Raw genomic sequence first — 23,557 nt, forward strand, 5'->3', positions numbered from 1 at the left:
TTTTACCTAAATCTAAATAAGAATTTCGAATCAGAATCTATAATCGAAACCTTTATCTGAAATTTTCGCTTGGAATGTGGATACGATAATTCAAGCGGAACCAGAATCGAGATCCAACTTCAACTACAATATGTACTCTGGAATTTGAAGAAATTTTAGAATCGAGAAATGGAACTTGGCCCTGAATTTAGAATCCGATTCTACACCTGACATCTTGCTATGGATCTCAAATTTTGAATCTGAGCTAAATTCGATTGTGACTATGAATTCTGATTTTCAATTAAGACTTTATAACCTGGAATTCGGATCGGTAAGTTTAACTCGAAATGGAGAGGTGATAGTCATATTCGAAGCCCGAATCGACAATATTCATCAGAATTCTGTAATTTAGAATTTAGAATGATTTATAAAGCGGAATTTAGATTTCGGAAATGAACAACACGGAATATGTATCCGGGATTTGAATCTGATGATTTAATCGAAAATCTGGATTTGTTATTTGAACTTGAAATTGGAAGTCGGCATATGAATGCGATGTGTGACTTTCGTGGTCGAGTGATCAGCGTGATGTAGGTTCGATTCCGATTCCTCAAGGAACGCTAGGGTCATCACAGAAGATATATTAATGCCGGTGTCCGGATTTTGAATCTACAAAAGATATCTGACCCTTTAGTGTGTTTTAGTTAGTTAGACCCTTTATTTTAGTTTAATGACTATGAAAGCTGAATCGAGAATCAGAATATGGAACTAGAATTTGAAACGCAGGGTCTTGACATGGGTTTTAAACTAATATCTATTCTAATAAAAAAAACTAAGAAACAATGGAAAGTCTCAGTCTGGAGATATACTGAGGCATATAAATTGTCATCCCAAACTGGTCTGAGAAGGGTGTCCTAATGAGTTTTTCGAACGTAGAGTGAGTTGAATTCCAATTATCTGATCTGGAATTTGGAATGGATTACGAATTCGAAATTTCTGAAATAAATCTGGAATACGAATCTGATATTCGACTCTGGATTTAAATCTTCAGATCAGAATCTCTGAATCTGGAACCTGGGATATAAGTCTGAAATAAAATTTTAGCTCGATATATACACTTTAAATAACAATTGTGTTCCGAAATCAGAATCTGAATATCAAAGCATTTTCATATACGACAGCATATTTGAATCCAAAGTTTAAATCAAGAGTTCAAAATCAGGAACCCAATTTGAAATCTGAGTCCCGGGATAAAAAATATAGTTCTATTCGTATATTTTTGTGGTTTTAATCTACGAAAAAAGGTAGATCTTGGGATCTATTTTTCACGCGACTGATGCGTGCGTGCAAAAAAAATCGCGTAAAAATGGGTGGGTTATACCTATGATATAACCGTAAGGTTAACGTAGGACTACAGTTTTTAACACAACTGCTACCATATACAATTTTACATTTACACTTGTGTTAAATGTTTCGCAATACATGATCGGCCATTGATGTGTAATTTTACGAAGCAACCAGCATTAAAGTTCCAAATTTAAATTTTATTTGATAGAATGTATCGTATCACTCGCCTTATTTGCAATATAAAAATGTCTCCAACTTGCATATATTTGCAATGCCGATTTTACCACGCACTTTCATTTAGAAATCTCTGTTGGGGAACACATTTCGGTGGGTACAAAAGCTCCCCCTACTTTCATGTATTTGCAATGCCTATTTCCCCCAGGCAGCTTGGTTTTGATGTCTCTGTTAGGGAACACATTTCGGTGGTAACAATAGTTCCCTCTACTTTAATGTATTTGCAATGCCGATTTCTCCGCATTTTTAATTTCGACCAATCAGAACGAGGTATTTTCGTTTGGAGATTTTTCGATTGTTTGATAGTTAGTTTCATATGATATATTGTTTTATTCATTGTGATGAATTGTTATGGGGTAGTCAGATCGATTGATGCAAATATCTCGTAAATCCATCAGGAAATAACTAACCAATAATTATAAGTACATGAGCCGTCGCATATGTCGTCAATTTCGACCAATCAGAAGTGGGTTTTTCCGTTAGAATAGGGATTGAGATTTTTCAATTGTTCGATAATTATTTATTCAATGCAAAAAATTGTTATGGAGTGCCGAAATCGATTGACGCAAAAATCTTATCAATCCATCATGAAATGACTGAGAAATAAGCGTTTGAAATTGGACAATTTTCACCATATGCTCGATTTTCGATTTGTACCCTAAAATGTTCCCGAAAGACGTAATCCTACATCAAAAGATTGCTCCATCACCGACGCGCGCCCGTCACAACCACTCTAGCACACGCTCTCACAGAATTTATTTTCTCCTCTTCCTAACGAAGCGTCGGTGGGCATTGCTAAAACGCATAATTCAAAGATCTGAAAAAAGAGTCGCAATACGTAACCTGGAAGCAGACCAAGACTGGAGACTTCAGTATTGATCTTAATATGTAATTTGCAACTCGAATCTAAACCGATCAGAACTTGAATCTGAAAATAGAGTTCAGAATCTAGACACAGAATCTGGTATTTGAATGTGAGCTTATTTCGATTGCGATTTAAAACCTAAACTATAGTCCTAGAACTATAGTTCAAAAACTGTCAAAACTTCAATTCGCATCTGTGAATCAAACTTGCAATGGCGAATCTGAAGTGAAATCCAAACCCCAAACTTATCCAAAATCTGGAATATAGAATTTATCATCCGAAATCTGAAAACTGAATCTAAAGTTTGCTGTGTAGCATCTGAATCTCTGGAAATATGAAATACAAGTTATTTCATATCGGAATCGATCTGAAATTGTTGTCAATTCGTCTTCAAAAGAAAGAAAATATTGCTAGAACATGTAAAAGTAGTCTTCAAACTAAGTTTCATTTTCATTCAATAATTTATCTGCAAATTGAGCTTCGCAAAAAACTCAGAAACGTCGCTTTGAGCGACGAACGTGTTAATAGCAACGGTCTTGCCGTATATTATATTACATGGCTTTTTACTATTATTTCCATAGAGTGCAGTTGCTATGTAAGCATTGAATGTTTGCACTGAGTGACGTGAATGATTGGAAGAACAGTGAAAAAACAAAAATCTGATTTGAAAATTTTTAACACTAAGAATCAATTACGCTGCTGAAAAACAAAGTAGTATTCTCAGTTACATTCCCAGGTTACTTTTTGATATGCTTGGTTATCGATTCGAGGAAGAAGAAAAAATGCCACCAATCCGATTTAGCTCGCGGCTGCCGCGTGTGAAAGTGAAAGAGTGATTTGCGTCCTTAATCCAGAATCTTGCAGGATGTGATTGAAGGCCATATTTGATGGAGAAAAAACCACGATATCGGATCCACGTACCTGAAAAATGGAAGAGAAGAAAAAAGTCAAATTGGAGCTACATTTGTCGTTTTGTTTCTTGTCTTTTTTTGAATATTTTTTTTTAAATTTTTTAATGCAATTTTTTTATGTTTGAACTATTGAGAAATCACATATTTGAAAGTCTATCTCAGTCATTGTTCGCGACCAACGCGACCGAAACAACGTTTTGAGTTGTCTTTACGGCGAATGTGCGCCGTGGTCCTTCGACAAAGTGAGAGCAAGCTACGATCTGTGTGTGCGATCGTTAGCGAAGTGATGATACAAAACAGTCATGATTGTCCTGAAAGCGGCTTTATGTCGCCGATGCATGGCATGCATGTCATCGACTGGCAATCAAAGCTCTATAAACATTGAGCCCGCCCTGGTCAATCTCTGTTTCTATTTTGCTACCGTGTTAAAAGGACGTGCAGAATTTTTCTCAGCATCTTAAGAATGTGCACGAAGCATGCATAGTGCAGAGCTTGTCCTGACGCGCAGAGGTAAAGCAAAAGAAAAATATTAGATGAGACGTGCCGCGTTGGTATTCACACCATTCGGTGGAGAGTTTTTTGTATATGATTAATGCACACGTAAGCATTGTTGCGAACAGATGCATACTGAGTACGCTACGTGCATTGGTTATAAGAACATAAATATGGTGTATTTCTCACGAGAAAAAAATGAACCATGAACCATCAGCCAAAGTCATCGGTTCTTTTGAAGGCCACCAAAATTTTTTCACTGAAGAGTTATTTCAGAAAGTTTGATGCATTATAGTTCCTTCTGGTTTTGACGAAGGACAACGTCTAACCGGAAGACATAGGGGTGAAATGAAAATCTAGGCATAGGGAAGAAATGAAGGATTTCGAACGTTTATAACCCGAACATTTATCAATTGATCGCAAAGATGTTTACATCAATTGATAGGAAATATTTTGTTTAGACCCTAAGTACATTGTTCCAGTTGTTGGCAGTGATAAAAAGCGCCAAAACCAATCAATTCCCTATAAAACACGCGTTTAAAAATCATGATGTCACAGAAAGTCGTCTTTCCGATAAATTTTATTTTTCTAGATGGCAGATACCACGGGTTCATGTTTAGCCATTAACTAAACATGTTTAAAACATGAATAACACCATGTGATAAACGCAACTGACGAACGGTAAATGCAGCCACAAATAAGGACTCGTGTCGAGGTAATAAAACGACTACAGAGAAGGGAAGAAGGAAAACATGGAGATAGACAGATAGGGTAGATTGTAAGATAACTTTGTACATAGAATAGAAAATAAAAATCAGCTCAATTTTTTTTTTCGAGATGACACCAGATCTCGACGTTTCATGCATATTTAAGTCATTTGGAATCGAAAAAACAATTTTGATTTTCCAAATTTCCTTTATTCCCCCCTTGGCAAAACTTTGACGCTTTGAGGCACCCCTAAATCATGCTCGATCGAGCTGAAACTTTGCACAGATCATTTTTTCGGGCCAATAAACAAAATGCACATGGTTGGTTTTTGAAATTTGACATGACCATTTTCGCTGCCACCCTATTGTTCGTCTATGAGCTTCAATATTGCCCCTAGACGATCAATTATATTGCACATACCAAAATATTGCGCCATAATAATATAATCTCAGCATTCTAAGAATCTGCACGAAGCATGCATGGTGCAGAGCTTGCCCTGACGCGCAGAGGTAAAGCAAAAGAGAAAAATTAGATGAGACATGCCGCGTTGGTTTTCACACCGTTCGGTGGAGAGTGTTTTGTACATGCATTGGTAATAAGAACATAAATCTGGTGAAAATCACGAGAAAAAAATGAATCATATATCAACCGTCTTCAGCCACTTTTACAAAATCAGCGAAAGTCATCGGTCCTTTTCAAGACCACCAAAAATTTTCCACCAAAATTTTTCTACATATATATATATATATATATATGTATTGATATATATATATATATGGAATTCTGTCTGTCTGATTCTTACGGACTCGGAAACTACTGAACCGATCAACATGAAAATTGGTATGTAGGGGTTTTTGGGGCCGGGGAAGGTTTTCGTGGTAGTTTTTAGACCCCTCCCCCATCTCTAAGAGGGGGCTGCCATACAAATTAAACACAAATTTCTACATTACTCGAGAAGTATTCAAGCAAATGAAACCAAATTAGGCATATTTTGGTTTTCTCTTTCTCTTTTGGGGGGAGTTGCCATACAAATGAAACACAAATTTCTGCATTACTCGAGAACTAATCAAGCAAATGGAACCAAATTAGGCATATGGAGGTTTTACAGGACACGTTACGTTTCTATGGTGAATTTACTACTCCCCTCTCTCTGAGGGGGGCTGCCATACAAACGAAGGTTTTTGGGTATGAGAAATGTTTCTATGATGGTATGACACCTCTCCCTCCTCTGGAATGGAAAGGGGGTACCCATAAAAATATTACACTTATTCCAACCAAAAATATTGCATCCAAACATGACAATTGAAAATTTTCGGAAAACTCTGAAGAAAAAGGGAAAATTCGGAAAATTTAATTCCCATATATTCTACAATTACATAGTGACAAGTGAAAGTGAAAAATCTTGAATTGCGTCTGAAAATAATCTGATATTATAATGATTATATTTGTTACAAATATTAGGAATTTTATAGTAAAAGGTAAATTCAACGGGGTCGATTAGAAGATCAATCAATGAACAGTTCTGCGATTGGACCCATGAACTTGCTCATAGTAAGAAAACGTGAATGTTTGAAGGTATTGATAACAAAAAACAAATTTTGGGCGAGACGAAGTTTGCCGGGTTAGCTAGTTCCCTATAAAACACGCGTTTGAAAATCATGATGTCATAGAAAATCGTCTTTCCGGTAAATTTAATTTTTCTAGATGGCAGATACCACGGGTTCATGTTTAGCCATTAACTAAACAATTAAACATGAATAACACTATGTGACAAATGCAACTGACGAACGATAAATTCAGCCACAAATAAGGACTCGTGTCGGCTAGATAAAACGGCTACACAGAAGGAAAGTAGAGAAACATGGAGATAGACAGATAGGGTAGATTGTAAGCTAACTTTGTACATAGAATAGAAAAGAAAAATCAGTTCTGTCGTAGCCTTAATTGGAGCAACATTGGAGCAACGTAGTTTTAAGTTTATAATCCGAAATCCGTTCGGAATTCAACTCATTTACTTTTTATTATTTGTTATTCATCATTTATTATTTATTATTAATCATTTATTTTATTTATTATTTATTATATATTATTTATTATTTAGTATTCATTACTTATCATTTATTATTTATTTCTTATTATTCATTATGTGTTATTATTCAACAAAAATCATAATTTGTTTTTTTTTTGGGAAATCCTTATAAAACCATTGGACCATGCAATAATATGTCGGCCGTTATATTTTAATATATTCTTTTTCTTATTTTCTTAATTTGTATTACAGGAATCCAAAAATTAATAACACTCGATTTTTTTTAATCATGCATTCCCTCTTATTGTCTCTTTAAATTTCACCTATGTCAGCGAGAATGAAACTAATTTATTACGTTTCATCCTTCGACCTGTGTTCTACGCCCTCACCCATATCCAACTCTACTGTCCCCAAACCTGTGCCTCTTTGCTGTATATTTAGAATTCACAAAACCGGTTTCCAGCATTCTCGTTCGAAGTGAGTATGTGTGTGTGCACACCACATATTCTTTCCGAAGCGCTCCTCTCAATTATATCTGTTTATGATTTATTTATTTTTTTGTTGTTGAGTCGTGGAGGGGTTTCACTTTTACTCATCTCGTCGTGACGGGACATATTTTTAGACAACTGCAGGCAAAGGCCTCACCGGCAGCCGGCAGATGATTACATCATCGATTGCAGTTTTTGTCGCGTTTGACTCACTTTCGAAACAGCGCAACATTGTGAATTTGGAATATGCCGCCCCGGGAGGTTAATGACTGTTGAAGTTAAACCACAGGAAAAAAATGAATACATCGCATCAGAGAGCTACATTTGGATGAAAACTGCCGAGAAAATGTGTTCGCTAATTGCTTGAGTCGGAGACCTGGTCCAGATAGAATGGAACCGCGACCTCTGAAGGCCGGGACTGCGGCCTTGTGCTCGCCATAGGCACCATTGCCCAGACGTTGGGAAAAACAATATACAAGCAGCACCGGAAAACGTGCTTCATAATTGATTAAATCAATTTCACCAAACCGTGGCAACGGCATCTCACGTGAGCCGGCATACAGGACTTCACGGCCAGCAAACTCTCGCCGCACACTGGTGTTCCACTCGTTCCATCGCCCCGGAAAACATGCTTGGCCAGGCTGCCGGTGAAAAGTAATTGGATTTTGCAATATGAAACCTGCATAGGTTTGCCAGCACCCGAGAGTGTATACCACAGCTAGTTTTTCATGATGAAAGTGAAAGAAAATAAATCGCTTTCACCGGTCCAGCCCACGACGACTGGGGGCCAGCCAATCTAGTTTCACCCAGGTGAATTGACAACCACACAGACGCGAGCAAACCGTTCCACGCTTGGGGACTTGCGCAACAAGTTCTTAATCTTGTAGTTTCTGGTGGTGAGGTCTAATAATAGCCGTTCGGCACGCAACACTACTACTAGACGTAGAGAACTCATCGCAAGGCAAGAGACCAACGACAAAAGTCCGGAACAGTCTTGAGTCATGCAGAACGTAAACGTGTTCGAACTGTTTACTAACGAGCCTGAGCATGTTGTAGGAGCTAATAGCGCTGTTGAAGTACAATGTTTCACGGCCACAATACATCATTCGACGCATTATACCACTTAGACCGGTGTAATCTGGTATAACGAACCGAAATAATTGGTTTATCAGCGGAACCCCCTACACTTTCGGTGGCGGCGGCGGCGGCGCATTATTTTGACCAAATATCAGTAAATAGAACTAACGGACGGTTCCTTTCTCCCACACTCCAGCAGTCTTCGCAGCAATGGATTCGCCGCCGCCGTCGCCTCACTCCCAGTGGGCTCGAGAAAGTGTATCGGCCACTATCGTGTCCAGTGATAGCACGAACGGAGAAAAGCACTGTTGTTGATGGACGTAAATTGCAATCCAACCTCAGCGCGCTCTCTACTACCATCACCGCCATAACCACGCCAAGCGCGACTTACTTTATCGAGGTCGATGATGACGATAATGATGATAACATGGTGATAAAATGCAATACATGATGGCAATTTTCCTCCTCCTCGGATCGATTTGTATGCCGTCCGGGGTACACTGGGGTGGGAGGATACAAGGGGTCTATGCAGTCTGTAGATCTCTAACGGTGTGCCTCGAATTTGTATAACAAACTGTGCTGCGAGTAATTTATGGGAAGTACGAAAAAATTAATGCTCCGTAAGAAAAATATAATTCGCGATAACGTTACGACGGCGAACTGCATGCTGTGATGTGGAATATGATTTTATATAACGTAAAGACATTCAAATTATATCCGCTCAGTCAGAATACTCATAAACTATCGGAATAATGGATGGTTGTATCGAGCTTCGAGCTGAACCTCTTATTCTTGTTAACTGGTAATAACATTATTAGGCACTAACTTCGGCTTCTCAAAGTAGAATTACTTGCATGATTTCAATTATTACTTTGTTTAGGTTTCGATGCCAAACAACACGCCTCGAGTGTATTTTGAGAGTGCAAGAAAAGTTTTATTTGATGAAAATAGATGCTACTAACCTAAGACTAACCAAAATTAAAATAATTTTTCAACATCAAAAACAAGAACTTTATTGAAAAAATTGTAGCTAAACCATTGATATTATAGACAAATTGTCTGAAAATAAGTTGTATAAAACTAATAAGGCTCCTGTCGCCGCACGGATCATGCCTTTAGAGCGTGATTCATGGCGAGAACGATAGAGCGGATGCTTAGATCGCGCTCTATCCTAAATACACAGAATAGCTTGCGCAGTGGCTTTATCGTAACTAATGAGGTTTTTCCGAAGTGCGATTATTGCTAGCTGAAAACCTAAATATCATAAAACTCCTCCGGCCAGCGATAACCCGCCGGGAAGGAGAACAAAACAAAAATAAGCAAAACGACGTAATGTGTTTACGATCAGAGCCTATCTCCGATCGTAAATACCGAAGGACGGGAGAAATCCCAAAAAGAGAGCACTATGGGTGCTATAAACGGAGCCTATCTCCGAGCTAGGACAATAAGTAATAAAACGGAGAGGAAAAGATAACACGCCTGCGAGCGTGTTAATAATCATCCCTCGTTCGCCCGTCTGGCTTAGAATAAATAATTGTAATTTTCTCTCTCTTATGCTACGCCCTTCTGGGGTAGATAAGAAGGCAATGTCTGTATATAAGAGAAAACTTGAACAGAATAAACGCACTCTCAACTGGACACTCTCAACCATACCACGGACGTAGGAGCGTCGTGGCGAAGTACCGAACCCCTCTTTTTTTGTCATAAACGTATCACAACCCTGGACATCGCCCGAGCATCCTGGACACCATCGGGAGCACCCTGGACATCATCGCCGGCAGATCCCAGCGCAACAAGCGCTGGTAAGTATTGAACACCCCTCCTCCAAAGATCCGAAATTCCAACCACCCTTCCTCTCCCTTTTCCTTCCCTTGGCTCCGCCCGGCCAAACTCCCAAGTGACGCGGTACTACCGGATCGCACCAGTAGGCGCATACTCGTTATGCGCTCTACGTGATCTGGCCTACCACATAGCGTCCAGTAAAGGGCTTTCCCTTCGTGTCATCAGCACGATCTCGAACTGCAGCCACATTTGGTGGCTCCAGAGAGGATCTTTCCTCCAGCGTAATCAGCACGATACCCTGCAGCCACATTTGGTGGCTCCAGAGAGGATCTTTCCTCCAGCGTAATCAGCACGATACCCTGCAGCCACATTTGGTGGCTCCAGAGAGGAGTCTTTTCCTAAAGACACTGTACGAACTCACAACACGCTCGGTTGAGTTGAGAATCCTGTTAAATTGATTTGCGCCCGTCGTTGAACGGAGAGGTTCGGTCTTGTAAAGACGAACAAGGTGAGGTTGTCTGTGGACATCACCATTTAGCCAAGAGGCAAATTGCGCATTTCAAGAAACAGAAATTAGGTCCTGAAAGACGGACAAATTAGGCCGTAGAAATCGGCATCTTGTTGAAACAAGTCCAGCTTTATAAACAGACCGATCGCCAGTCAGGCATAGTTGGACGAAGGCAACCAGGCGCCTCGTCAACATCAACTGTAATCCGGTCACGAGGGCCGGAAGACGAATATTGTGCAACGTTTGAAATCAGCGTAGGCAACTAGGCGCCACGCTTGGTTTAAGACAAGGCGAAGGCAACCAGGCGCCTCGCCACTTGCGCATTATAACACAGTTTAAACATCGAGTGACGGCAACCAGGCTCCTCACTCAGGAATAATGATATCAAGCTTTACGAGATCATCACGCCCGTGCTGTGATGCATGTGGCAAGAAAATTGAACTAGACAATCTGGTCCAATGCAGACAGTGCAAAAGGAATTATCATCATTCCTGTGTAGGACATACACCCACTGAAGAGGAAACCTATTTAGTATGCTCGCTTTGTTCCCCTACCAAAACAAACGAAAGTGAGGGAAAGGCACAGGCACCTGCAGCGTCTCATCCCTCAACTAATTCGAGGGAACAAAAACAGATAGAGGAGCTGACGAATCTAGTTACACAACTAGCTGAGATGCATGTTAGCGAACGCAACAACATAACCACATTAAAAAAGGAAATAGTAACAATGCAGGCATCACTCAACGCTTTAGTCGTGGGCGCAACGACAATAGCAACACAGCGACAAACAGAATTACCATGCTCTCCGGCGCAAGCGCAGTCAACTGAACCCCTAATCAATATCTCCGGGCAACAACGTGACCGAGCAACGATTCAAACACCACTACCAATGAGATCCGGTCCATCAATTGGCTGGGAGCAGAGTGCAATGATGCCAGCTCCACAGCATGGAGATTTTACAATTCTAATGAAGAGGCAAGCTTTGACTCCCTTGCCAAAATTCAGCGGGTCGCCCAAAGATTGGGCTAAATTCAAAAGGATCTACGAAGTCAGCACGAGAGAATGTGCGTTTTCCAATCATGAAAATCTCTCCAGACTTGAAGCTGCCCTTGAAGGACGCGCAGCTAGAAGCGTGCAGCAACTATTTATAAACTCGGAAAATGTTCCGAGTATAATAGAGAGACTAGAGGAAAATTTCGGAAACCCTAAATTCATATATGAGGAACTACTGCACGATCTACAGAAGCTTAAAAGAGAAAGTAGATCAATAATAATCGAAATGTCAGATGCTTTAGAAAATATGGTGGCAAACATGACGATCATAAATCAAAGAGGTTACCTACTAGATGCGAGGTTAATAGAAGACCTAGTTAAGAGACTACCTTATAACCTGCAAATAGAATGGACACGCCATAGAACGACGACTGGTGATGCCCCATCTTTAGAAGAAATGAGTAACTGGCTGAAACCTCACGCCAAAATAATGAGGAATATGGCTTCTCCTCTACCTTCTACAGTTAGAAGCCAGATACATGTCCATCAAGAGATGCCACGCATGAAATGTCCGGTTTGCTCGAATAACCATAAAATCTTCGATTGCACGGAATTTAAGAACTCCAACATCCAAAAAAGATGTCGATTGGCAGTACAATGTAAAATATGTTTCGGATGTCTAGGCACCGGACATATGGTTAAAGATTGCAGACGATCTAGGAGGTGCGGCTTGAGTGGATGTAACAAGCACCACCACAGAATGTTACACTCGAATCCAGACATGGAACCAACACCTCGTAATACGTCCGCTACAGTTCCGCTTGAAGCCAACTGCAATATTCACAAGTCCTCAGCAAACGAGATATACTACCAGGTGATTCCAGTAACACTTCAACACGGAAGGCATTCAGTCGATACATATGCCTTCCTAGACACAGGGTCTTCCCTGACATTGCTAGATGAGGAAATGGCAAACTCCTTGGACCTATACGGCAGAGAAGAACCACTACAATTAAAATGGACACAGGACGTGTCTCGAAACGAGCTGAACAGTAGAAAAGTACAAGTTCGCATTCAGGGGTCGTCCAGAAGGTCGTACCGACTTGACGGTGTAAGAACCATTAAAAACTTACAACTTCCGACTCAGACAATGAACTACAAAGCAATGGCTACAAAATATCCGCATTTGGAAAACCTTCCGATCGAAAGCTACGAGCTTGCAAGGCCAACAATTCTCATAGGGCTGAATCAAAGCCATTTGCTTACCGCCATGGAAACAAGAAGGGGAAGTGACAATGACCCAATAGCAGTCCGAAGTAAGCTTGGATGGTTTATTTTCGGTAATGTCAGATCAATTTATCAAAACGATCATGAACTATTGCAACACGATAAAGAACTACGAGATATGATGGCTGCGCACTTCTCAATCGATGAATTTAGCATCAGACAACCAATAAGAGTCAACGACAACCCCTTGCCCTTAGAACCGGTCAACAAGTATACCACCGCGAGTTCTAACAACGTAATGCTGATAACCTCGACCGAAGATAAATCAAAAAAATCAACGCGAAAAAAAAGACGTAGAAATAAGACTACAACAAAAGGCATTTCTAAATCTTGGTTCAACATCTCACGTATATTGAAAATAATGATGTTGTTCGTAATGTCGTTCACGTTGATCAACGCTATATCCATAAAACCCGTTGACAAAGACGGTCTAATGTTCGACCACGAAGGAACGTGCTTATTACATAGAGGCATATGGCAAACGAATATACAAACCAACGTAGTGCCCGATGAAGACATTGAAGTAATTAACTCGATACGGAATAATGTGACAGTAGCGATGAAAGACATGGAGTTTGTCATCGAAGACTCTCTCCTAGAGCAAATTGCAACATCTGTTGAACGTTTATGCGATGATGCGATTGATGAGATCAAGCAGACAACGAGAACTAAACGAAGCAGAGGGTTCTTCGGTTTTTTGGCGGACTTAATATTTGGTAGCGACGATATGGAAAACGAGCTACAGGCAATGAGGGTTCATGAAGACGAAAAAATTCACCAAATATCGGAGTCAATGGTAAAAATGAATACCAAGGCGTCCAGAATGGGAGAACAGCTTAACGAGAGATACTATAAATTGTACAAAGACATGACTCAATTAAAACAATTATATTCTGCGGATAAGGTTCAAAGGTTACGAACAACGATGTTAGAAACCACGATATTGGCACGAGAAGTTATCGATGGAACATTGAATAGATATAGGAAAGTTCGAACGTTTCCTTTGTCCGTCGACGAACTAGCCCAAACCAGAAAAAACATTTCACAAGCGTTGCCAACTGGTTACATTGTCCTGGATCACCCATCAGCCGTAAAATACAACACGCGTGTAGTCAACGGCTCCCTCATAATTACCATGACGAGTGTTGTCATCAACAAAGTTGAGTTCGAGGTATTTAAGATAATACCGATCCCACGGGCTGAGAATGGCTCAATTATTGTAACAGAACATGATCGCATCGCGGTAGGCCACAACCAAGACTTCTTCTACCCATCGATCGAACTAACAAAACTGAATGATACGCATTTAATTACGGTTCAACCAGAACTGAGTAAGGAAGTGGATTGCGTAGCGGCTGTCATACTGCATATCGCAAGTACCTGCAAATGTGCAACAAAACTGTTAACCACGCCTTACGCTATGATGGAGACACTGTCCACTCCTAATACCGTTTTATACTATGCATCCGATACAAAGGCAATAGTTATACATTGCGACAACGTGGTAATGTCACCACCTTATGAGGCAGCAGTAGTAACTCTCCAGCCAGATTGCCGTATACAATCCAACAACAAAACGATACATGCAAGTTTAAATGGCATGAACAAGAAGATTGCAACATACTTCAAATCTAAATACCAGGTGGCCGATCACCTATTGGACGAATTCAATGACACCGTAAAAGATGTGGTGGAGCCGAAGCCCGATAATCCCTACGATAACAACGCTATGATAACCGTGTACAACAGTTTGGATCCCTTCCATCCGAAATCGAAGTATCTTTGGAGGAACGCCGCCCTTTTCGTAAGCATACTAATGATTATAATCGGGATCATTTATCTACGTTGCTGCAGACGAAGATGCTGCACCAGATCCAGAGCCACAGCAGGACCCGATGTCCATATCCGAATGGACAACCTATTGAACCGGCAACAATTAGAAGACACAGCGCTTTAAAACCAAGCATTGGAGGGACGTTCGATGAAGCAAGGCGGCATGCCGAAGAATTGAAGAGAAAAAGTGATTTAAAACTCTGTTAGACCATAAGTACACAAAATGTAAATAGAAGAAAATAATTGAATATGAAATAATTGTAGTCAAAATGAGGAATCTGACAATGAATAAGAAATATAAGCAACAAAGGGTTGCATAAACTGACGAGAAGATATGTCGTCTAATGTAATAGTAAAAAAAATATAATTTGTTCAGTGAAAGAAGCAATTAGGCGCCGTTGTATGGCTATTAAAGTACATAAAGTTGAAGACTCTTCTATGGATAGAAGAAGTATTGAATTTGAAAATTGAATACTCCTGCGAGAGTAAAATGAAGTGTAACACAAAGCTAAAATGAATAGGATTTGCATTGTAAATGAATCTGAAGGCAAAGTGGCTAATAAATTGTAACGAAGCAAAGAATGAATTTATAACACACCATGTATGAAGAATAAACGGAAGTCATCCGCTCATAGCAAACGAATTGCATTGTATAACTTCAGGTTAGGAAATTGAATGTAAGAAAAACATAATATTGAAAAGAGAATATAAGATGAAACAATTGCGAATTATACAGTAATAAAAGATACAGCATCAGAAGCATAGAAGAAAAAATTATTAGAAACAGATGCGGCGTAGCTCAATTGGTAAATCTGCCTTACGCGATTTACGAGGGCCGGTATGTCGCCGCACGGATCATGCCTTTAGAGCGTGATTCATGGCGAGAACGATAGAGCGGATGCTTAGATCGCGCTCTATCCTAAATACACAGAATAGCTTGCGCAGTGGCTTTATCGTAACTAATGAGGTTTTTCCGAAGTGCGATTATTGCTAGCTGAAAACCTAAATATCATAAAACTCCTCCGGCCAGCGATAACCCGCCGGGAAGGAGAACAAAACAAAAATAAGCAAAACGACGTAATGTGTTTACGATCAGAGCCTATCTCCGATCGTAAATACCGAAGGACGGGAGAAATCCCAAAAAGAGAGCACTATGGGTGCTATAAACGGAGCCTATCTCCGAGCTAGGACAATAAGTAATAAAACGGAGAGGAAAAGATAACACGCCTGCGAGCGTGTTAATAATCATCCCTCGTTCGCCCGTCTGGCTTAGAATAAATAATTGTAATTTTCTCTCTCTTATGCTACGCCCTTCTGGGGTAGATAAGAAGGCAATGTCTGTATATAAGAGAAAACTTGAACAGAATAAACGCACTCTCAACTGGACTCTCTCAACCATACCACGGACGTAGGAGCGTCGTGGCGAAGTACCGAACCCCTCTTTTTTTGTCATAAACGTATCACAACCCTGGACATCGCCCGAGCATCCTGGACACCATCGGGAGCACCCTGGACATCATCGCCGGCAGATCCCAGCGCAACAAGCGCTGGTAAGTATTGAACACCCCTCCTCCAAAGATCCGAAATTCCAACCACCCTTCCTCTCCCTTTTCCTTCCCTTGGCTCCGCCCGGCCAAACTCCCAAGTGACGCGGTACTACCGGATCGCACCAGTAGGCGCATACTCGTTATGCGCTCTACGTGATCTGGCCTACCACATAGCGTCCAGTAAAGGGCTTTCCCTTCGTGTCATCAGCACGATCTCGAACTGCAGCCACATTTGGTGGCTCCAGAGAGGATCTTTCCTCCAGCGTAATCAGCACGATACCCTGCAGCCACATTTGGTGGCTCCAGAGAGGATCTTTCCTCCAGCGTAATCAGCACGATACCCTGCAGCCACAGCTCCGAAGAAAAAAAAAAAAAGGGGGGAAAATAACACTTTATGGTCGGTGTGATTTAAATGTTTACGAGAAAAGCGAGTTTGAAGTTTGGTGCGATAAGGGGTTTTCATTGTGTGTTTTGATAAGTTATTTCTGATGTACGCTTTATTTTCAAAACCTGATAAATGTGTCATGTAGCTTACAAAATGTTTAACCTAACGCAATCAATAACTCGAAATTTTCCCAGTGGTATCCACACATACAGCCATCGCCATTCCACCAGCACCGAAGTGAGAGTTTCCTCGGAGGAGATGTAATATTCATACACTAGCGATAACGTACTTACTGTGCAAGGGTGGAGTTTACATCGCAAATATTCTCTTTTCGTTATCCCTTCCGTTGTTTCTATTCTCGCGGCTGCATAAGTTGCCTGTTATTGACAGCACGGTTAGTAAACCACACAAATGCACAGAACAAATGTATGGGGAAATGGAAATGCTTCCAATTTTCAAATTCGATTGCAATGATGAAACCAATCTTAATTTTAAACTCAAAATAAGGCATACATTAACAAAATAAGTCACTCCTCAAATTAATTTTGCTTGTGAATGACAATACCGTTATCTTTTTTAGTTTACTCCAGGCCTTTTCATTATATTCATCCGTTTCGTCCAACGCAATTTACTTTCCACATGTATTCAGCTCAACTGCACATCATTCGTGTTCCCAAACAGTTCACTCGTAATCAGTTCAATCGGAATCAGTTCCTATGGTGAACTACTGTTGTTTTAAGATCGATCGTTCGTTCAATCTTTTTGGTGAACTAGTTCTTTCGTACCGTTCGTGACCGGTTTGCCCATCTCTACCATGGAGTCTAACGCCCGAATTTTATGCAATCATGTTGTTTGTTGCTGTTCCCCATAGCGCATGCAGCGAGTAACATCTGAAAAACATTTCTTACTTGTTTTACTATCTTCAATGTTTGTGTTATATTCACAAAAAAGCTGAATAAATTTCCTTCCTAATGGCATATAGTATAACGTATATGTCGCAATAACAATTTTGCGTAATATGCATTTGAAATCTCTTAATTTTTTGTTACATTTTTTGTACAGTGACTCCCCATATAGAAATCCAAGACGTAGTCCTATGTCAAAATCTTTCACACGAACAGTTTTCATAATCTATGTTGAAATCCCAACAACACAAATACACCTCGTTGATTCAACCGAACTTTATGGGTACAAAAATAATTTACTCGTTGAAGTTGTGCCTTGATTGTACCTGATGCTTTCGTGATCGAGTGGTTAGCATCACACCGTCACACACATATCACACCGAGAGTTTGAGTTCGATTTCCGTTCTGGCCGGGAGATTTCTCGTCAAAGAAATTTCTTACGACTTACACTGTGGTCATGCGTATTCTAGAGCTTGCCACTTAGAATACATTCAAGGCGTATTATTTGACTTATTCCACTTAAACATAATAGTAATAATAATACTACGAAGAGACGGTGAAGTTCCACTAGGAACGTTAGTGCCATTAAAGAAGAAGAAAAAAAGAATAGTTGCATTTAGAAGGAGATTGATAATGAGCCTTTTTATTTTTAATTACATCAGGATTCATAATTTGTGGCCAAAATTGATTGTTAACATACCAAAACTCTAAGTTTCGAAAATTCATAAAAATTCGAAGTTCGACAAAGTTCGTCAAAAATAGTTTTACCATCTGAGACTAATTTTTTTAATTTTCTACATGACTGTTATTTTATATGAAAAATTAAAAATTAAAACATACATATTTTAAATATTGCAAATTAAAGTTTTTTTTTCGTAAAGAAAAAAAAAACATTTTTTTTCTCAGTGTATAACTCAGTGTGTGTTTTTTCACGTTTAAACATCAATACTCTATAACTTTTTGTAAGACACTATTTCGGTACAACTCATAGTTTTTAAGATATAAGTTATCAAAGATTTCTCTTACTAACAACGATACACCCTATTAAAAATTTACACTCGAGTCAAAAAATTCCCATTTGCTGTCTCAGTTTTCCTCTAACCCAAACGGAATACAAACTTTCATTCGAATCAAACAATCATGTTTTCAAAATCTGTATTATATGGACGATTCTATAGGGAATTGCTCTATAATTAAAATTTAAAATTGGTCAATCAGTATGCTGATGACGCATGCAAGCTACGGACAATTTTGTACTCGCATGCCTTTGTTTCTCCAACGCGGACCACAAAACTAAGCAGTCGGACAAAATCGCCACTGACGATGCAGGCCAAGCGCGAGAACTCCCGCGCCTAAATGAGAGAATATAAAACAGCTTGCCCCGGGTAGAGTGAATTCAGCGATAACAAGGCTTCCGTTGCAAAGATATTCGAGAACATTATGCAACAAATATTGTAACGTTATCCTACGTGAACTAAACGGGCGTATCTCGGACGCACCCCTTCAATTTTTTTGACGCAGTAAAGGTGCCAAATCAGTGAACAGGTGAACTATTCATAAAATTATGTTAACGTTGATGTTACCGTCAACTTATTGAACATTAATAAAATATAGTTAATTAAAACCATAGTCTTAATCCAGCTAGCGAGCAGTCTCAAACTAACAATTCCCTATCTGGTGAATCACACCATTGAGGAAAAGGCAGATCCTTTGGCTGGAGGAGGCTTGGATGATGGTAGCTCTGGATTCGGGATAACATCGCAATTTGGTCTTAAAAAAGACCATTTGGATTTGGCTTGTTGGAGGATGAAACACAGAAAAACTTCTATACGCACATGGATTTATTCACTCGATGCAACACAGTTGATGGTTGGATTTGGAATGTAGAAAATAGCGTGGAAATGGTATTCTTCGTTTGTTTCACGTTGTTTATGTATAAGCAAAGATATACTGCTGTCTGTAGTAGTGAAATGCACCTCACGTTGCATTTATGTTAAGAAGGGAGTGGATTGGACAGGGATAGGGATACTTGCTCTTTTTTCGCGCTGTCGATCGTGGACATTTTCAGTGTGAAGTTTCTATGACAGTTTTGTTCAACTCTATGCTAAATAATGACTGAACTATTTATCATCAAAGCCCCACATCCAACCCTTGTTCACTCGAAATAGGAGAAATTTTTAAGCTATAGCCAATACTGTTCGTTGAACGCAGTTGAAAGTCAATTAGTCGACCATATTTTGATTTGTTGAGTTCTACTTGGGCTGTGCTATCAAAGAAGATGATCTTTGTACGACTGCATTATTTTCTTCCACAAAATTTCTATAAACAGTAATTGCTTCTAAGGACCTTGACAGGCGCTTGTTAGAGTCTTTCACAGCTACTAGATGAATCTTGTTCAGGTTCTAATGAGCAGTTGGAAAGAATCAATAAAATTCAATTATCTATCGAACCTGATCGACTGACTAGTTTCATTACAACTAATCATCGGTTCGTTTCGTTTGGCTAATTGTAAATAGTCCAATAAAAGATATATTTTAGTTTTAAATTACGTCAGTTCAGCTTTTTCATAGTTTGTCGAACAAACGAAAATAAAAGAACCCTTACATGTAAATATCAATGGTTGAACAAAAACTTCAATTGAGTCTGAATAAGTTTTTATACAACGTATAGTCAGGTATATCGTTTTATTAAGTACTCAATGCCATTCATCGATCATTATTCGTCTAATTGGTATAATAACAGCTAATGATTTTTGGGTGTGAACGTTGCCCTAATGCGAATGTTGCCCTAATGCTGATATCACACCCAAAGAAGTTTTGCACGATACAAAAGGGAAAATGGAAGATTCCCCTAACAACGATGCGATATAGAGCTCCGCGTCGATTACCATGCCGTCTGGTAGAGGATGCTTCTGTATTTTTGCATCACACATTGCATTGTTGTTGTTTTTATGGATCGCCTAATAGTAGATTGAAGTGGTTATGTGATGTAAAATATCGGCGCTGGTGGAACAAGATATTATTGCCTGTGGCCGAGTGTAAATATAAATATGCGATATATGACCAAGCTGGTGCAAGATTGATTCTTGATTCTTGCCTTGCCTTCAACTGCTTCTACAAAACCATGCGAACCATCTTCCTTTCCATTCCGTTATATATGGTGATAATGGTAGTGATGTTACAAATATAAAATTGTCTATGACTGTAGTATGTGTCTGTTGTGTGACAATAGAAAAGAACCAATGTTTTCCATTGTGATAGATACGTAGAAAAACTACCTATCAATTGATGCAAACATCTTTGCGATCTATTAAGAAATGCTCGAGTTATATGCATTCGAAATCTTTCATTTTTTCCTACTTGTTTAGTGCCTAGATTTTCACTGAAGGTGATAAGGTGAATGATTTTGGTTTGTCCAGTCGAAAATATGATCATGGTTTGTCCACTGTTTTGAATGCTCTAATTCAACGCCCCTCATTTGAGCTAACTTTTAATCAATCACCAGATGATTATTTGGCACGTATTCAGACCATTTATGGATTATAACACTTACAAATATTTTAAACATCATGCTTGCTTACCATTTGTATCAGATTTACATAACTAAACCATGTAATTAACGCATTTTGTCAACCTCAAATCTGATCATGAGTTGTCCGATCAACTAATATTTTTTTGTCCACACGATATCTATGGCAAACGCTTGGCGCGCTGCAGTTTGTTTTTGGTGTCCTTCGCGCATAGCAGAAATAAAGTTTTTCTGTGTTTTTTTTTCATTTATTTAATTTTTTTTGTATTTGCCACCAGATGATTTCCATCCCAATGACATTAGTACTTAAACTAACAACAACACATACTTCGAGCCCAAGCCCGTATACTCGCACCTTCCTCTTTACCCCGTCCATAAGGTTCTGTACAACGTCAGGTTGTAGTTTTTTTGAACAGAAATCCATTTTCTCTTGAAGTCCGCCTCCGATTTGACAACTTTTGGGTTCTTCCGAAGGGCCTGCTTCATAATCGCCCAATATTTCTCTATTGGGCGAAGCTCCGGCGCGTTGGGCGGGTTCATTTCCTTTGGCACGAAGGTGACCCCGTTGGCTTCGTACCACTCCAACACGTCCTTCGAATAGTGGCACGAAGCGAGATCCGGCCAGAAGATGGTCGGGCCCTCGTGCTGCTTCAACAGTGGTAGTAAGCGCTTCTGTAGGCACTCCTTAAGGTAAACCTGCCCGTTTACCGTGCCGGTCATCACAAAGGGGGCGCTCCGCTTTTCGCAAGAGCAGATCGCTTGCCACACCATGTACTTTTTGGCAAACTTGGATAGTTTCTGCTTGCGAATCTCCTCCGGAACGCTGAATTTGTCCTCTGCGGAGAAGAACAACAGGCCCGGCAGCTGACGAAAGTCCGTTTTGACGTAGGTTTCGTCGTCCATTACCAGGCAATGCGGCTTCGTCAGCATTTCGGTGTACAGCTTCCGGGCTCGCGTCTTCCCCACCATGTTTTGCCTTTCGTCGCGGCTAGGAGCCTTCTGAACCTTGTATGTACGCAGGCCCTCCCGCTGCTTGGTCCGCTGGATGAATGAACTTGACAAATTCAGCTTATTGGCGACATCCCGGACCGAACTTCTCGGATCACGTCTAAACTGCTTAACTACGCGCTTGTGATCTTTTTCACTGACGGAGCATCCATTTTTGCCGTTCTTCACCTTCCGGTCGATGGTTAGGTTCTCGAAGTATCGTTTTAGTACTCTGCTGACCGTGGATTGGACGATTCCCAGCATCTTACCGATGTCCCGATGTGACAACTCCGGATTCTCGAAATTAGTGCACAGGATTAATTCACGACGCTATTTTTCGTTCGACGACATTTTTCCAAATTTACGAAAAATTGACAGTGAAGCATGGCCAACGTGATCTATACACTCTTATCTGATTTTAAAGCGAAAGCTGAAGATATAATTCCTAAAAATTAAATTTCTACAGCATTTTTTCCGTGATGCAATTTGATGTGACTCACCCTTTAAATTATTTCCTGAAAATAACATTTTTACATAGGCAATCAAAGATAAACACAACGACTGACGTCACTATTTGCGAAATAGCTATGGCAGCGCATGCTATGTCGCTCGAAGCTCGACCATCTTCATTACCTTTTTTCCAGGGCATTGATGTAGGCCATAGTTCGTTCTAGCATGAGGTATGATGAGAAATGAGTGCATAGCATACTGAGCAGTATAGGACAATCGATATTGCCCTGCAAGAGATTTGCAACGAAGCATGCTTTCGTTACCTTGCGTCTCGCGTCCAATAGTTCTAGGTTGATGAGCTTACATCGGCTTGGGTAGCTTGGCAAATTCAAAGGATCCCTCCAGCTGAGGTGACGAAGTGCGAACCTAATGAACTTCCCTTGAACAAATTCCATGCGTTGTGTTCCATTTTGGTAGTGCGGAGACCAAGCAATAGATGAGTATTCCAGGATAGGACGCACAATTGAACAGTATAAGGCTTTTAGGCAGTAAACGTCCTTAATTTTTTTGGCAAAGCGAAAAAGAAACCCCAGTTGCGAAGTGGCTTTAGATACAGCATATGTGACGTGATCTTTAAAATTCATTTTAGCGTCGATCAGAATCCCCAAGTCCTTGACTGTTGCTTCGCGTTTGAGTTGTACGCCTGCCAATGTGTAGTCGAAGCAGAAGAGTGTGTTTACGCCCGAATGAAATAACGGAGCACTTCGACACGTTAAGCGACATACGATTCTTTAGACACCATTCGGCAAAAGCTTCCAATTGTTGTTGCAGGAATAATGCGTCTCGCGGTTGCTGTATCACGTAGTAGAGCTTCAGGTCATCGACATACGATAGTCTCAGACATTTCATCGCGAAGTTGACATCGTTCATGTACAGCAGAAACAAAAATGGTCCTAGGTGACTGCCCTGCGGAACACCAGACCGAACCGGAAACGGTGATGAAACATGATCCCCATTTTTGACTGACATGCTACGACCAGTTAGATACGATCGGATCCAGATGACCATTTGGTTACTCATTCCAAGTTTGTCAAATTTAGCTACTGCTGTTCGATGATTCATCTTATCAAACGCTGCGGATAAGTCGGTGTAGATAGCGTCTACTTGTAGTCCATTCTCAATTTGATGTATCACGAACGAGGTGAAGCACGTCAAGTTAGGGT

The 23,557-nt window shown here is 40.1% G+C and overlaps 1 protein-coding gene and 2 pseudogenes across 10 annotated transcripts in view; 2 read left to right on the top strand and 1 right to left on the bottom strand.

Moving 5' to 3' along the window:
* Positions 1–23,557, bottom strand: part of LOC129770883 (PH and SEC7 domain-containing protein) — a 243,023-nt gene that overhangs the window by 173,042 nt on the left and 46,424 nt on the right. The gene's annotated exons all lie outside the window — the stretch shown is intronic.
* LOC129763717 (U4 spliceosomal RNA) lies at positions 9,316–9,444 on the top strand (annotated as a pseudogene).
* LOC129763718 (U4 spliceosomal RNA) lies at positions 15,466–15,594 on the top strand (annotated as a pseudogene).

Source organism: Toxorhynchites rutilus, chromosome 1 (assembly GCF_029784135.1).
Source record: "Toxorhynchites rutilus septentrionalis strain SRP chromosome 1, ASM2978413v1, whole genome shotgun sequence".
Lineage (NCBI taxonomy): Eukaryota > Metazoa > Arthropoda > Insecta > Diptera > Culicidae > Toxorhynchites > Toxorhynchites rutilus.